The sequence below is a fragment of the Morone saxatilis genome, unplaced genomic scaffold, assembly GCF_004916995.1.
Source record: "Morone saxatilis isolate NCDOM2014 unplaced genomic scaffold, NCSU_SB_2.0 Contig15, whole genome shotgun sequence".
Classification (NCBI taxonomy): Eukaryota; Metazoa; Chordata; class Actinopteri; family Moronidae; genus Morone; species Morone saxatilis.
In genome coordinates this window covers 21889186-21906869 of record NW_023339707.1, presented here as the reverse complement: position 1 = coordinate 21906869, position 17684 = coordinate 21889186, and the positions used below count along the sequence as shown (strand labels likewise).

At 43.1% G+C, this 17684-nt stretch overlaps 1 protein-coding gene across 1 annotated transcript in view; it reads right to left on the bottom strand.

Annotated features, from left to right (window-relative positions):
* plxna2 (plexin A2) overlaps positions 1–17429 on the bottom strand; it is a 158476-nt gene extending 141047 nt beyond the window's left edge. The window contains exon 1 of the mRNA XM_035656760.1: positions 16884–17429. The gene's annotated coding sequence lies outside the window, so the exon portion shown is untranslated. The remainder of the gene's footprint in view (positions 1–16883) is intronic.
* Positions 17430–17684: the final 255 nt, after the last annotated feature.

Genomic DNA, 17684 nt, shown 5'->3' with positions numbered 1-17684 from the left:
TCTAACCCTCAGCTCACATACAAATTGGAACTGAATCATGCTCTTTGATTGACACCATACAGATTTATCAAATCGGAGGGCCTTAACTATTCCTAAAGCCCATGCCGCACAATCCTGTCACTTTGAGAGTCAATATAGCGGTATAATGAAAGCCATATGTGTAGGAATGCATGAAAGGCAAAGTACCTATGGCGTGTTTCAGTGTTGGTGAATTTGAAAATGCATCATGTCTGTATGAATTATTGAAGACAGTAAACACAGACACACAGCACTCAAAATCCTGAACACCTGTAAAATCTGAGTCTCCTTCAATCCAAAGGAATTTTAAATTATATTTTAAATCCTTGCTGAGAATATGAGGCATTCATTATGCGGCAATAGCTACAATAACTGGTAATTTATATGGAGGGGAGTGAGTAAGGCATAAAATGAATGAAATTAAATTCCAGGCAGTTTAGTAAAGCCACTAATTTTAACTGTAAACAAAACTTCAAAATGGCACTTGCATGATACATTACTAATTTCATTTAATTTCTCATATCCGAGGCTACTTTATTCTAGCCAAATCTTATGGCACATTTAAGAGTTGTTGAAGCAGACAAATGGACTTGGCGAACTGAAGAACTTGGCTGGTGCACCAGGTAGCAGGTGCAAAGGACAGCCAGAGGGGCATTGGTCTGAATGAGCAGGCAATTGCGCGTCCTGTGTGGAGTAGACTGGAATGAAATGAATGAATGGCTCAGTTCGTCTGGCCTTGCTGCAATCAGATTACATAAACTCCAGGTCATTAATGTGCTGCAGAGTTGAACATAAACAGAGAAGGCTAGCCATGGTGAGGGCAGCCTAGCCAAGGAGATACAGATGACATTAACCCAAAAAAGGGCAGGCCACAGCACGACCTGTGTGTGTGCATGTGTGTGTGTGTGTGTGTGTGTGTGTGCGTGCATGCAAGCACCAGCATTACCAGAGTGTGAGTCTACGCCTGTTGATGTATTTGCTTTCTTTATCAACAGACCCCTCCACGCAGAGGTGTTATCTGCCTGCTGCTGAACTCTGCTAAACAAAGCATAGACTCTGACCTTTGGTGTGCGGTTGCCCAATCAGAATAAGGCACCGATGGACTGAACCTTCTGTCAAATAATCATGCCAAATCCACAGTTAAGCACCACCAAAAGCACTCGTTCCATAGAGTGTAAGTAAAACGTTACAAGTTCACAGAGGCGGACGAATGAAGAGGATCACATGAGAAAAAAAATGGCTTCCATTTCAGTAGCCACATACATCCCCTACGCATTCACTCACTCCGCTGCTTCATCATTTGTCTCACCGGGACCAGAGTCATGCTGGAGCATGGCTCAGTGGCCAAGGCGACTACTGCTAGTGGGACTGAAAGAAAGGAGAAGGATAGGGAGGCTAGAGGAAAAGGGGAAGGCGAACAATAAAATACAGCAGGGGAGAAACTGAGATAAGGGGACAGAAACAGTGAATGATGGTGATGTGAAAGTGAACGAGAAGGACAAAACAGCGTTCCCCAGTTTGAGTGTTTGAGAGAGATAGAGAGATGAAAGAAAAAGAGGGAGAGCAGGGCAGACAGAGGAAAAGAGGAAGGAAGGAAAGAGAGGGAGCCATGCAGCCATTACTCCAGCTGGGTAACAAGCCATTACAGCCGCAGCAGCAGCCACAACTCCACAAGTTGGCACGGTACGTCCACTATTATCTGGAGCAAATTTACACAGCCTGGCTGGCACACTTGAGAGAGGGGGGAGGGGTCCGGTCAATGAACGAGAGGAATGAGGAGAAGCAGAGACATGTCGAGAAAAGGAGGAGAACAAACATCTAGATAGTATTATTATTTTGGTCTAAATGTATACTGTATCTACTCATTACACAATGAGACCTGTTATTTCGCTCAGTAGACACCAGCCAAAATCTGGAATGGTTATGTAAGATTTTCTGGGGGGAGGAAAAAAATATGGGAATTCTGTCAGTCAAAGTAATCCCTTCAATTTCTCCTGCTACTGTTTCATCTAAGGACTGTATGATATAGCCTGGTCTCACTCTGTAATCACACGCTGGCTGAGAGGATGAGGCTACTCCGGATTGGCACTGAAAAACGCAGCAGGAAACACTCTTCTACTGAGCTCTCCCATCAGAAACAAGGTAAAAGATCACTGTGGATTGCTACCAGGCTTAGAGGGGGTAGGCTTTCCAGGTGAGGAAGTATATGCTGTGGTGTTCCAAGTATGATGAGATACAATACCCATGGACCAGGGATGTGATTTAACAGTGACAATGGGAATTATGATGTAATACAGATATGTAACCATGAACACTTGCTGGGCCAGCTGTAGCTCTATCCATACTAAAATCAATTATCTGTCAATGCAATTAACATGACAGCAGAGTATGCGCAATCTCTATTCCCCCACCGCTCTGAATCCTGGAACAGCTTAGCTGGCAGTGCGCACGGCCCTGGCACGGAAAGAAAAAAAATTGTTAAAGCCCAGTTTCCAGTCTTTTGATAAAGCAGGAGTCAGTCATTTGTTCATCTCAGCTGTCATGTGATTGTCTGATGATATCTGCAGCTGCAGTTAATGTGTGTGTCTGTGTACACAAGTTGCTGTCTCCCTGCCTGTGTCAGTGTGCATGTGGCCGATTTAATTCCTCACACTCTTTCAGAACAGCAGACAGTTTTCTCTGGAACTCTCTTCGCCGGGTTAATGATGTTTACAGCTAGCCACGCTCCTTCACTGACATTTTGACAAACACAGCACGACTGCATAAACAAACACTCGGCTTCCAGTCGTGACAGGTTTCCCGCTGTCACACAGGAGGCTTGGAAATATGGCTGTCACCAGGTCTACAAGTTGTTCTTCCAGTCTAAGCTCCACTGCAGTTTGTAGTCCACTCACAATCCCAGTCTGTTTAGGGTTAGCAGTAGCTCCAGACATGCACCCTTGGCTAGCTTATCTCACACTCATGACTGTGACTTATTGCTATGGAAGCACTTGTGAGGAGTTAAACCGCCTAACCCCAATGACCCGCTTTTCTTCCCTCCAGACTGAGTGCAAGAGTATAAACATCTTGCCTTGTCCTCACATTGTCTGTTGCTCTGTCTTCTCACCAAACTCAATTAAGGGTCAAAGAAGGCCAGACATTGGAGTTTTACCAAAGCCAGATGGCCTGTGTGAAATAATAACACAGATAAGGCTTCATGTGAAAAAGTGAAGAAAGAACTGACTGTTTGTGATGTCTGTCTCTGTTCACAGTAGCAATGTTAACAACAAGCATTTCACTCATATCATCAGGTAAATAATCCTGACATTTCTAAAGTAAAGTAACAGTAAATTCCAGTTAATGTACAGAACAAATGAACAAACAAAAGTTTATTCCGTAAACTTTTAGAGGAGGGAGGAAACATTCATTCATTGTGTTCCAGACCTGCTGTGTAGTGGTGCCTGCCTCTCAAATACACTATCTGAGGACCATTAAGGGCTATTTTTCATTTCCCTTTCTGCTCAGGCACATATAACAGAGGCACTATCACACAGTTGCAAAGGGCTGAGCCTTTCTCCTGCTCTCTCAGTCTGTTTCTCTCTCTACCTCAGCCTGGTAGTGGCCCCTCTAATTTCATCAGAGGTGATAAAACACTACAAAATCAAGTCTGCGGCTAGTTACTTAGCCCAATCTCCCTTTGGATGAGAGGCAATAACAGCATGTGGTGAGGAAATTGGGTGCTTACTCACACAGAAGGATACATGCCTAGCAAGCAGAATGTACTGTTTTCTGTGAAGACTGCCCACCACAAAACAGAACAATGGTACTCATCTCTTTCTCTGTGTATACAGCAGTTATTTTAACAGGCAGCAAGGGGTTGAATAGAGCCCATATGCGCCACTGTTGTAGTAGAATTGTAAGTGGCCAACAACGAATAATTATCTAGCAAATCTTCACTTTTAAATAAATATACATGTATTAAAGAATTCGGTAGGTTCACTGACCAGAATAAAATGTATTTGTTACATGTTCTCTAAAAGAACAATTCATGGGTAATAGGGCAATAACCTCAACACAGAATAGCATAGACTGGTTTGGAACACTTTCTGAAAATAATTCTACAAATGGTTTAAGTCTAGCACATAGCGAAACAAAGTTACAAAACTGCTGCCACAGACTCGCTCAGAGAAAAGCTTACACCACATTTGTATGCAAGTCCAACTAGGACTTGCAATGAATATGAATAATAAAACAGTAGTGAGCGCTGCAGTAAGCATTAGCTCTGCCTTGCGCATGCCGGCTGTATAAAAATCCACCTGATCATCCTCTGGAGTGCAGCAGCCGCTGCCAGGTCATGCCGGGACAGGACAGAATAGGATGGGACAGAGCTCAGACAGCAAGCTGGCTGACTGACTGACTTGCTGGATCAGTGCTGAAGCGCACATGCATGCCTTCCGGCCTGTTCCGTGTGAACCCCGTACAGGATGCAGTGTTGGCTGGGATACGGTGGAAAATCAGCACTGGCTGGTTTCCTGTGAGCCAGTGTCCTGAGAATCTAGCAGCCATATCACCACAGCAAACACCTTTCTATCAACACACTAGTGTGAAGTTTTAGGAAGATGGTTATAGACTTTGCCAAACATATCAGATTCTTATTTAATTACAAAAGCACACTGTGCTACCGAATTGTGATACTTCACAAGCACAAAATATTTTTTTCCTTATAAAAAAAATAGAGGTGACGTTTTTGAAACTCAGCAAAAATAAGTAGAAAGGCTACTGTTCACAGCAGTGACATATAGCATGTGTCCTGGAGTACAGGCATGCACAAAATACTGTGAAGCATATTTATTACACATGTGGCACAGTTGCACTGCACCTGCTTATAGTAGGATGGGTGAACAGTGGGGAGGTGGGAGGTGGAGGGAAGGAATGTCATGGTGACCTAGAAGGTCTATGATGAAAAATAGTGTGTTGGCAATGCATGGTATTATTCACTATAGCTGTGAAGGTTGATATTGTACTGTATAATACGTAAGCGATGGAGGCAGCGTTTGTGTGAGCATTATCGTCCAGCAGTGTGATGAAGCACAGAGAACAGCAAAGGATCAGAAGGGGAAGAAGTACAATACTCATTATGTTCAAAGTCACAGGGACAGGAGGGACAGGAGAAATAGCCCTCTTGGGGTTATATTTTGTGGCCTTAAACACATAGAAAAACCTTGTTCACCACAGAATATTACTTTCCTAGCGTGCCATTTTCTTGCTCCCACCTCCCTTAACACTCCTTCTTTTCCTCCAGTCATTACACCTACAGTAACTCTGGGCTGGAGCTCTGCCCTTTTTGGTGAAGAAAAAGTCAAGCAGCCTGAAATAAGATGGAGGGGACAGAGGCAAGTGTGGCGATGATGTACAATGCTTATACTGTACAAGACTCCTGGCTGTCAGAGCCGCTCTGAGTCTGTCAGAACTGTATGAAGAGCTACAACAGCCCGTCCACTACATCAGTGAACCTGGGAATAAGTGCTTCACACTCATTTTCACAGGCCAGGGGCTCCTGAATCTGTCCCCTGCTCTGCTATTGATATCACACGGAGATAGTCAGGCCATCCATACAATTCAGACAGACACTAGAGAGCATCTTTTATATGTGGCCGCTGAGCCTCATACAACTGTCCGTCAGTATTCTTCTTGTACTACATCTTGATATAGGCACCCAGTGGAGAGGCCTGGATATCTGGAAAGCATGTCATAGATATAATCACACACACTTGCGTGCGCATAAGTGTGTCTTAAGGGAAAAAAAAACATTGACATTCATAGCAGGAATTGTCTACATGAAGCTCTAGTGTGAAATGGACTGTAATTCTTACAATGCTTTGACTGCACATCATGTAAAATGTTAGGCAAGAGAAGTACATGTATAAAGGGCTTAAGTGTAACAGCTCTCAAGTGGAGTATCCTGCATTGCCTTAGTCACCAGATCACATTTACAAGCTCAGCCTCTCTCTGAATGCAGCAGTTGCTTTCTGAGCATTAAGTTTGATCAAAGACTAATCTCTGCTAGTAAGATGATTAAAATTAGCATCTGTTTCATTGTTAAAGAAGCGAGGCAGGCTGGGACCAGATCCCACAGTGCAAAAGAGAGAGAGAGACAAAAAGACAGATAGCCAAAAAGAAAGAGGCGAGAGAAAGAGCAATAAAAAGGGGAGAGCGGGAAAAGAGCAATATCAAGAGAAAAAAGAGAGCAATAAAGAACATGAACAGACAGAGTAATAATAACTGAAAATAAATCAAAGAAAAGAGCATTCCCATGCTCGGTCAGTATGACCAATGCCAAACCCAGGCGATCTGAATTCCTTTCTGGTGGCTTTTACCTCACATTAACTTTTTCCTTAGACCGCACACATAGATGATGAAGCTGAGGGAGAGACGCTGTGGCTTGACTGCTTTAAAAGCGATCATACTCGGCCACGGGTTTAGTGAAGCAGTAAAATGAGGCTTCGGCAATGAAGCCGGCCCCTCTCGATCCAATTGAGAGATGTAACTGAAACCTCTCGATGATAAGTATGCTGTGGCAGAGGATATGATGAAATTGATGCCCATGTTAGAGTCAGCATAAACACAGCAGTGGGCAGCCTGAGTATTTCCTTCTATCACCACATTCTGTCATTTCTTAGTTGGGGGAGTTGGGGGCAAAACACGGGGTAGGGTACTTGGCAGTCACCCTTTTAGCCAAACAAAACAGCCCTGCTGCTGCCGCTCCCCATAAACTGCATCAGCAGTAGGCAAAACATATAATCATACTCCAGCAAAAAACTGCAATAACAGGAAAGAGAAAAACGATAAAATCGACTATTTGCTACCCTCGAGAAAATGTAACGAAGGGGAAAAAAAGCCCCATTCAGCATTTCATCAGTAACATAAATAGGAGCAGCTGGGGCAGACTAACATGCTGAAGTGGGCTAATTAGGACACTTGGTGGTTGGTTCGCTGCTGTTTCAGTCTGGCTGGGACTGACTAAGAGTCAATGAGAGCGTTTTCCCATTAGTCTGGAGTATTACACTTGCACACACACACCTAGATCATCTACAAGCCTATACTGCACATCCTGTGAGATTGCTAAAGCAGGGCTAGTTAGTCAGCTATTCCCCAAGCTTTCTGCTTTCCTTAACTAACCCCTATGCAAATAGTGGCACTTAGTTATACCTTTGGCTGGCACACACAGCGCTCTTGACTTCTACGAAAACAGTTTTGCCTTCCTGTTCCGTCCCTCCCTTCCAGCTTCCTCTCCTCTTCCCGTCTGACTCAATGTCACGAGTAAGAAACCCAGACCTCCCTCTTTCTTCCTCTGCTTTGAACCAGAGGCTGGTCATGCAGGATTTCAGTGCATTCTTACAGCCAACGCTCTAAGTGCTACTGAGAGTGACCCCTGACCTTGATCAGTCATTAAGGTCAATGTATGGGCCTGCAGGAGCAATATTCCAGTTTTTCTTTTGGCGGTTTTCACTGTGTCTTTCTTTTTAAAGGTTGGTCATATGCATCCAATATAATATCTTATCATCTTCCCGATCATCTAAACATGCTATCTCACTAAAATAAATTATATCCCTCAAGTACAGAGAAATCTTGTAGATGACACATCTTAGTGTTGCTCAGTGTTTCAGTTAAATTAAGTCATACATCTAGGCTACTAATGCACTAGATAGTGTCGTTATTCTGCAGCTAATTCCTCTCCATTTCCTTTCATTTAAAGACTTTCTTAGTAAAGACCTTTTATTGCCAAATGTTACAAGCAGCTCGGATATTGCATTATGTTAGAAACAGATTCCTTTTGTGGCTCTGGTAGTGTTATAAAGGAACTGCTCAAAAATAATGTAACAATGAGTCCCGCAGGAAAATCATTCTGGCTGTACTTCTGTCTACATATTCTGTTTTCTTTTCTTTCCTTTCTCTGATTGGTTTGCGTCAAAGAGTAGTGTACAAAGAAAGGTGGGGTTGTTTACCTTGACACAAAGCTACTGTACATGTTCAGCGCCTCAGGGAACCAGGCAGACAGACACACAGCATTTCAGCTTTTCAGACCTTAAGCCATTGAAGGTCTACTAATGCTTTGTACGACACAACCCATGAACACTGTAGCCTTGGCAAAATAAACAAAGGCAAGGTGTCCTTTATCAGACTTGTCAATGTCTGCACACATTGGAATCCATGAAGGATTTACGCTGTGGTGAGGATAAGTGTGCATGTGCACTCAAATAAGTAAGAATGTGCTAGTTGTGTGACATATTCGACACCAAGACGTTGCCCAGCAGCCCCTCCCTGTTTTAATACTTGATTTTCTAATTTTTTTGTCTGAGGATGCACAGCAAAATGCGGGGTAAGGTCCCAAACGCAGGTGAATGTGAAAATGTGCTGACATTTCCCAGCATCTAAGCCACATGCCCGTCCCCTCTGGCATCCCTCCAGCCAGCTCACTCCCCCTGTTTCTCACTATTCCACCCCCTATATAAACAGGAGAGAATGAGGAGAGGAAGCAGAAGAAAGGGAGGGGATGACACTGTATGCTGTTAATCACCAGCTTTAAAAAAAACTGAGACGAAACCATTTACTGTACCCCTCAAAAAGAAAAGACTAACTGAAATGAGTGTTTAATTGTGCTGATCAAACACTCCTCTTCAGCGATATGTGAAATTTGTTTGTGAATAAAGACATTCATTAGGGAAGTTGAAACCCCGCAAAAGCAAATTATTTATATTCAACATTATGTTCACAAAAAAGAATGCCTGAAACATTGTGCATGCTTTGTAATAAAATGCAAATTCACCTCACCTATTCACCCCTGTCAGGTTGAACATGTTCTCTGCGAAATGTGGGGGAGGGCTTGCGGCAGCAGAGGCAATGAGGCTTGTGCAAAGTACTTAACAGTAAACATTGTACCTACAAGCTCAGAGATGCCTTTTGCAATAATAAAAAATCTTTTTAATTCCCAGCTTTACTCTTGTTCTCTCGAGATGAATAAGGAAATAAAGGTGTGTCTGGTAGAATCGGGGCTGTAGCAGCAGTAACATGTCAAATATCTTTTGAATGCACCCTCTGTGTGGATCAGCTGGTTAACAGCATTAGCTCCCATAGTGTAAATCCCTAACTGTTGCAGATTAAGACAAGAAAGGATGCTCAATCATTGCTTTCAAGTACAAACCTGCCCAGTCCCATGCCTTTCCCCCTCTCTCCACTCACTTCCCTCCCTTTTTCTACCTCGGCCTCCCTTAGGCAGGCAAATGTTTCAGAGCAGTCATATTTAATCAACATCTTCACGGACAAAACAAGGATTTCAAGTCCTCTGCTGCAAAAGCCTTGGCTGTCACACTCTGAATAATTGTCTTAGATACCCTGATTCATTCTCCTTAAACGTTACAAAAGAGACAATGCTTCTGACCTACATTGCGACTGATTTGCAAGGTGTAATGATTTTTGATAATGTGTTTTGCATGACTTGATAACACATTGTATCACTTACTCTACGTTAATCATTTTCCTGTCTATCTAATGCAGGTTACAAGAAGATGCTGCTGTCATGTTTCACATTTCATTGGTTATGACAGAGGCAGAATAATGTGTCTGTCTGGGCGAGCTCCCGCTGTTCCACTGAGTACATGCAGTGTTTCCCTTTGATAGCAAGGGGCACTAGGAAGTAAAAGTAGTGAAACAACAACATCTAACTTCCTCTTTGATATATTCATCTTGATAATGTTTGGCTGGCAGGAACAAATACCAGTCATTCAGCAAGCACACTGTTACAGTAGCTCAATTTAGTTTGTGCAGCATGATTCACAATGACCAGTTTGTTGATATCATTTGATAAGACGGGCTCCCAGAAATGCTTAGAGGGGAAAACAGGATTTATTGTTCCCACACATTCCACAAAGCCCTATGCTTATGGTGTACAAAGCTATAATCTTAAGGTCGCCCCGAGGTCAAAATCAACAACAAAAGCAATTACATTCATAAAGTGTTATTAACGGTTTTGCCCGGAGCGTGCAGGAGAGCAGCTACACATCCTCACAGACTTTGTGTGGGCTCTATGACAAGCTGACTCCCTTTTTAAGTACCTTTCATCCCTTTTCTCCCACTGGCTTCAGTATGTGGATCAGAGTCGTGTATTCATGCATAAACATAACTGTTATCCCAAGGGAGAATTCATTTCCCCTGGCCTGGACACTATAAATCACCTTGGGCCAAAGTAAAGAGTCTGGAGTTGCGGGCTGGCGGCAGTAGCTTTAGACCAAACTTTTTTCATAATACATCCAAGATCCTTCCTTCCTAGCCCTTTGACAGCCCGACAAAGCATTCAAGTTTAAAAAATATGGACCTTCAATGTTTTTAAGTCATATATGCAGTGTTGCAAGCAGCAGTCGACACATTCAGTGTAATTCTTTTTTTTTTGCCTTACGCTTCTATCAATATTGCAGAGAAATAAGACGCCACAGTGGGCCACATCTTATGTTTTGAAGTTGTGAGAGTTTCAAGGTCTTTCATCATCAATTTAGCACAATTTACTTTGGGTCTACAACTGTGGAAAAAGTTTATCAAGAGGATGTGTGTGTGTGTGTGTGTGTGCGAGAAAAGAAAACAAGATAGAAGAAGAAGGGGGACAACTTTTTCCAGAAAGGTTTTCTGTTTGCTATCTCACTCAGGAATGAATTTGGAAGGCCACGTTTCCCTTTTTCTTTTCTTCTTTTCTCCTCTCCTCTAAGGGCTGAGGATGAGTCAAGGCTAGTGCCTCATGCTGAGAAGATCAATCTACCCAGATAAGACCATGCCTCACTGCAAAATAGTAACAATGAAGAGAGCATAGGTGCAGGTATCTACTTGTCACTGGGCTTTGGAGCAACACATGGGAATTTGAGTGTTGTGTTGCCTACAGCTCCATAGGAAGAAAATTCAATACAATAAGCATAGAGAATTAAGTTAATGTAAATACAGCGACCTGCTGGATTTTACAATTCTTGGGCAAATACTAGCATGAGTCAATCTTGTAAGAAAATTACACGCTGCTTTGAAATGGCTGAGAGAGCTAATGGCCATAATGGGCCCTTTTGAGTTAAAAGTGGTCCTAGTTGTAATTGGACGACGGTGCATATAGTAGAGGGCTGTTGGCCAGGCTCCCCTATGACACATGAGCAGACTAGACAAGCAATGTCTGCACCCCTTTTCCTGCAGTAACCATGGCGACAGTGGCAGGCAGGGGCATCCTCATCACCAGGGGGCAGTGTGGGCAGCGCAACATGCTGTTGCCCTTACTGCCTACCCTGGTGGCTCATCTTCCAAACACACACACACACACACACACATACAGGCACTACATACACTCACACAAAAGACACATGTGTCATGCAGTCAAACAAACATAAATTAAAATAGACACAAACACACGCAGCCAAGCACAAATTATACACACACACACACACTGTCATCTGCTCTTGACAGCTGCCCCTTGGCGTCCAACACAAGCCCCCTCCCACTCTGCCTCTCTCTCCCGCTTCTTTTTGTTGCTCACTTATTGTCAAGTTTCCACCAAACAAAAACACACATCCTCCCATGACACCAGCTAATTGATTATTGATGGTGCCCAGCTAAACTGACTTATATTCAAAAGGATGTGAAAAGAGAAAATGGTTGGGACAATGCATTCAGAGCCTTTCATGAAAATGAAGTAAGTCAAGGCATTTGTATGTAAAGCTTGAGGTCTTTCTTCCCCCCTCTTTTTGTTGTTGTTGCTTTCATAAGCTGCTCAGGCTGCAGTGGCCATCCATGGGATCAGTTCGAGGGCTAAGGCGACCGATGGGAAGCAATGTAGATTGTGTCCTGGAAAACAAACTACCAGCCCGACAGTGTTTGGAGAAAAAAAAAAACATAACAGCCCTCAAGGCTCACTGAGGTGACAGTCTGACTTCCAACCGGTGTGAAGATCAGTGACAAACAAACAGCCAGACTTGTTATTCTACGGGTCCCTGTGCCAGGATTGCTGCCCTTATCGCTGGCATCGCGTAATTTTGTTACACGTGGTAAAATATAGGATGGCTTGTGACAGCAGAGATCAGATAAAGAGTGAGAGCGCCTGGGCAGGGGAATGTGGAGATGGGGCTGAATGCCTAAACAGGCTGTTGTGTGAGGGGGAGAGACTGATGATTGTGGCAAGCAGATTGAGGCACTAAAGAATGGTAGAGGCGAGGGATCCTGTCCCATGGAAATGTGTCATGAAGGCAGTTCCATTAACATCTTAATAAAGGCTTCCCAGGCCCTGGAGAGCCCTCGTGCGCAGACTGCCTTCTCCGCTCACATTGGGGCCCAAAGCCGCTCTCGCGGCATGTCAACGAGAGAACATTTAAGTTCTGCCAGTATTGCATTGTGAGGGTGTTAGGCTTCCCAAAGGAGTAGCCTAAATGCCTACCCACAAACATGCTCCACTAAATTCCTTTATTCCCCTTTCCCTCTACTTTCATTTACTGTCCATTTCTCCATCTGTTGGATTCAGTGGTCCTACAAAAGGCTTTGTTTCAGCAAGCTGGCAAGCCTTTGGGACAGCAGAGTGCACACAGGGGTTCATTGCTAACTTGCTGCCATCAATAGAGAGAGCAGGATCTGGACTAGCCACGGTTGAGCCTGGCAGAGGGACAACTGTTAACCGTTCCCCGACGGTCCTCTGATGAGACTGGCTGGAGCCTGTCTGGGAGCTGCGGACACACACACACATACAGCCTTTACTTGCAAAAAACAGCCAACCTCCTGACAGAGATGGGGAAACAAACTCTCTCAACAAGCCTATCAGAGAAAAAAAATCCAGCATAGTAATAAACACAGCAGCAGAAAATGTGGCCTTCTTTCAAGTACTCACAGCATTAAAAAAAAATAGCCTCCCTGTGTATTGTGAAAAATTAAATGCAAAGGAGTGGCATTGATTTTTGCACTCTGTGCTATGTGTTGCTCATGCTGTGCAAGCTGCTACTTAACAATGTAGTGGCCTGTAGTCATCAATTTAAAATGGTTTCAACGATTCAATAAGTCACTGAATGCTACACGCACAACTACTCAAGATGATGAAAATGGCTACAGCAGCATGACTAGACCATTAAATGTTGTCTTGTGGTGTTTTCTAACATCTGCTATTGTGCAGAAATGATCAAAGAGTAATGCTGTATCTATGGTATCTGTATGTTTATAATATATTTACAAGAGGATATGCAACACTTGATTTTAATCTTTCGCACAAGGCAGAGGGACAGTGTTGGGATGCATCAAAATTACATTTTAAGCTAATATAATAAATGAAAAATCGTCTATAATTTAGAGACTGAAAATGATTTGCTTTGCTTTCCAGCATAAGCTCTGTTAATATCATGTTGTAACAATGTGGAAGCTCACCAAAGTCAGTTCCCAATTTTAGCCTGATAACCGCCCAATGTCGGAGTATCAGTATCGGAATCATTGCAACAAAGTTTTATGTCATCTCATACCAGATGCAGAGAGACAGACTTCTCAGTTCTTTCACTGCTGAACAATATCAGCAAATAACTTCCTCTACAACCAACAGCATCTTACAGTAAGCAAATGTTTGTTAGGATAATCTTTGTCTGGTGAGACTATCTCTACTGCTGAATCTGGTGCTTGAAGCATCAGAGACAGGTAGAAAAACTCATGTTGTTTACAATTATCCAGAGAAGAGACGGCAAGCACAGACACTGTAAATGAATCCGCCTGCTGCGTGGATAAAGAGAAAGAGGCAGTTGTGATCTTCTGCTTTCCACTGAAGCCAAACCCCTCTCAGACTGAATGTTCTCCCTGGCTGCACTCCACTTGATCAATGTCACCACAGATCCAGATCTCCCTTATGTCAATCCCCACACGTGCACACTCGCCATGAAACGCAGATTCCAGACACAAACATGCACATAACGAGGCAGAGTGAGTGGAGCGTGTGCAGGTCAAGGAGATCGAGATCTGTGTTGTGACAGCTGGACAGTTGAGACGTTCAGATAAACAGCCCACAGTAAGGGAAGACGGGAGGACTATTTCATTAAAACAAACACTCGCTCACTATTTGTACACTAAAGCAGATAGGAAAGGGAGGATCTATATCTGTGGGAGAATGAGTCGGTGAACTCACAAAAGCACCATTATCTGCATGTGTTCGCATGTTTGCATGTGTGTGTGTGTGTGTGCATGCAAGCAAAAGACAGTTGGGATGGTGGGGGTTGCTGTAAGGGGAAGGGGGGGGGATACACAGAATACACAGCCGCTGAAAGCATTTGCAGTATTCACTCATTAAGAAATAGGTCAAGGATTCTGCCTGCATGCGTAGCAACTTGTCAAAATCTCTCAAGCTAAACTGTGGTGAGTCTGGCTGCCTTAAGGGGGAATCCAAAGAGGAACAAGCAGTGTGCTGTGTGTGAATGCTGGTGGTGACACAGCACACAGAAAGGCAGTAACAACTCATTCAGTAGCAAATCGTCCAGTTAAAAAATTAGTTAGTAATGCCATCATAGTTGTTGAGTGGTTTAAGTGGAAGGCACTGAACGGAAAGAGGCTGTGTGCTCGCATTGTGGCCCGATAATTAACTCAGCTCGTTGTTTAGGCTCTTTGCTCTTCATCAACAGAGGACGCTCTTGAGCCATGTGCGCCAATCAGCAGAGTTTGTTGCAGATGCTGAGAGATGCTGATGGTGACGGTGGTAGACATTAGAGGGTACAGGGTACTTTAGAGGGCCAATTCCTCTTAAGAACATGGTATTTCATAGTCAGAGCAAGGTCACTTAAACAAATATAGCTATTCCAAAAGTCAAGTGGATTAATGTGGTAGAACAGACCTATGCAAATCACTCCAACATCACAAATACTAAGTGCACAATACCTTGCTGACCACACGGCTTCACCGTAAATCCAATCAAAATATTGCAGCCCCCTACAGAGAGGTGAAGTGGGGAGGCAGTGGCAGAGAAGCATCAACCGTTACTCCACAAAGCTTGATCTAAGTTTGACCAGTCGAAGCAATTTCTCTCCAGCTTGGTGAGGTTAACCTTATTGATTGGATGAATGTGTGATGTTGTGGTTCTCGAAAGGCTTTCTTGGACAGCGTGCCTTCAAAGGCATCACTTGAAAGTGATTCATTGAACAGAATTCTTAAAATCTTTGCTCATATCCTCTATTATTTAAAAAGGGAACACACTGACTCCATTCACTGCTTTCAGAATAAATTCAGAGTATCAACAAAAGCTTTGGAAATATTTTTAACAGCAATTCACTGGTATGATCTTGTCTTCAAGGGAATGAGTTTACAGCAATGAACATTTGTCATATAAGTTCATAAATTATGAAAACAAATTTGAGCCAAAGCCGAAGAAGTGTAGACGTGTATAAAATAGTCATTTAACAGCTGCTGGTCAGTGGGGCTTATTGCTCAGTGGCAGAACCACACTATAGGCGAATGTGTTTTTTTTTTTCTTCATTAAATTGGAGTTAATTAGGTGAATATAATCAGCCTGTGATAATCAAACCAATGCTGAGTGCTGGTTTGTTCTTCCAAAGGCAGCAATTTCCACCCTGGTGGCTGCTTTGGGGTCAAACTGCTGCTTCACTTTGAGATGGATATTAAAATAATGATGTGAGTGGGTCACGCTTCAGATGCACAAAAAAAAGCGTGATTTCACCAAGAAGGAACGGGTTTTGATTGCACGGGCAGAGGAATTAATATGCTACCCGTCAGCCGTGGCAGATGTAAGTTATTTTCATGCAAATGTAAAGCAATTTTCTACTTAAGACAACATTTATTTTCTTTAGAGTCATTGTCATGGGTGCTTGCTGGAGCGCTGGCAGTCTGACAGAGTATGAAGATTTGTAGGTGCATCTGCTCAATGGGACAGATGAGGTCTAGATTCAATCTGGAATCCTAAATTGACGCCAGTTGGCAACAATATATCAGGTTGCTGTTTTTTGTTGCAATTAGGTTTTTTGGTTTTACCACTTGAGAAGAAGAGAATAAATCAGTCAAGAAATGTATAGAATTTAGATGACATGAACAGATCGTGGACCTTGTGAAACTAATTTACAGAGCATAGCCTATATTTAAATGAGTGAGAAATGTAACAGACTCAAGGTTCACTTGTTGCAGTAACACAGGTCCAGTTCTGTATTTAAAAAAGGTTTTTAAAAAAGTATTCTATAATTTTAAATGTGTAATTTTGCATTCACAATCAAGGCCAACAATTCAAAATAATTCTCGCACTGTGATGACTGCAAGCACTAGGACACAAGGACTCTAAAAATAACTCTGCCGGTCAAGTAACTTCATTAAATACTCTAGAACAAGATCTACTAACACAAACCAGAAGCAGCTCATCAGCAAGAATAATGCGAACTGGAAGTATCATGTCTGTATAACAGGTTGTAACTCAATAATGCTGCTGTATTAGGAGGCAGCTAAATCCTAATGAATGAGAATAGAGCTTAAATGGTTGTAATGTAAAGCATCCAGAGCAACACCTGAGTGTAAAGCCCGCTGCAGGCGCAGGACTCCAGTGAAATGATTCCATATGCACTAACAGTGCAGCTGTTAACCATGTATTTTATCACCACACATTATCATTCATTTTGGCGTCTAATTCTGAGCTGTGGCAAAGCTACAATGAAATATTGAAGCAGGCAGCTTCCTTATCAGAGCCTGCAGCCAAAAAATAAAAAATGTCTCCAGCTGTCTCTCCGCAGTGTCGAAAATTAGCCCTTTACAGAACAGTGTGGCAGTTTGTGTTTGTGGCTCAAATGGCATTTAAACAAATATTTACACACCGTGTAGCAGATTAAACCCAAACGACCGTGTTGATCGCTACTCACCTCTTCATTTAAACTGGATCTCCCGGTTATCCTGTTCCCTCCAGCGCGGCTGCTGTCTTCAGGGGGTTTTAACTGATGCGCTAGACTGACATCCACAGTAAAAGAAAAAGATGTTTCCAAACGCTCTATCTAGTCAAAGCTGGCGTTTTCGGAGAAGCTTCAGTAATTTTACATTCACTAGTTCTTCCAGTTCCTTAAATACATCTGCCTAGGAAACCTGTTAAGCGTCGGCGGCGTCATTCATTCAAGTAAAAACCTTCATTACCGCGAGGAATTGCAAATTCAGTGCGTAAACTTCGCAGCGGAGCCTTCACCATCTGAGCTGACCTCCTAATGTTACTTTACTAGACCGTGTCAATGAAATGGCACATTCCTTCAGTTCGGGATTCAGCGTCCTCCAGGCTACAGTACATGCAGGTTATGTACAAGCAGTGGCCAGGCTTGCCATCGGCCGACGGTGTAATTTCGCAGCGTCAGTTCAGACCCGCAGCGTGGCTTTCTCACAGGGCTCTGCCGGACTGACACAGATTAGCGGCTCCATCAATGTACAGTAGTGTGTGTACGCTGCCACTGGCACACTGCGCGTTTAAACCCAGCCCCCCTCACACTCCTTCTCATTATGGAGTTTAACTGTTTCCGCCCAAAGAAAAACATTAATAATGAATAAAATAAGGAGACATTTTGTGTAGACTTCAGAAATTCGGTCTTAGAACAGCATTTAGACTATATTAAGAAAATATATATAGGCTATATATATATTTTTTTTTAGAGACAAGCACTTTGTACCACCAGATGGCAATT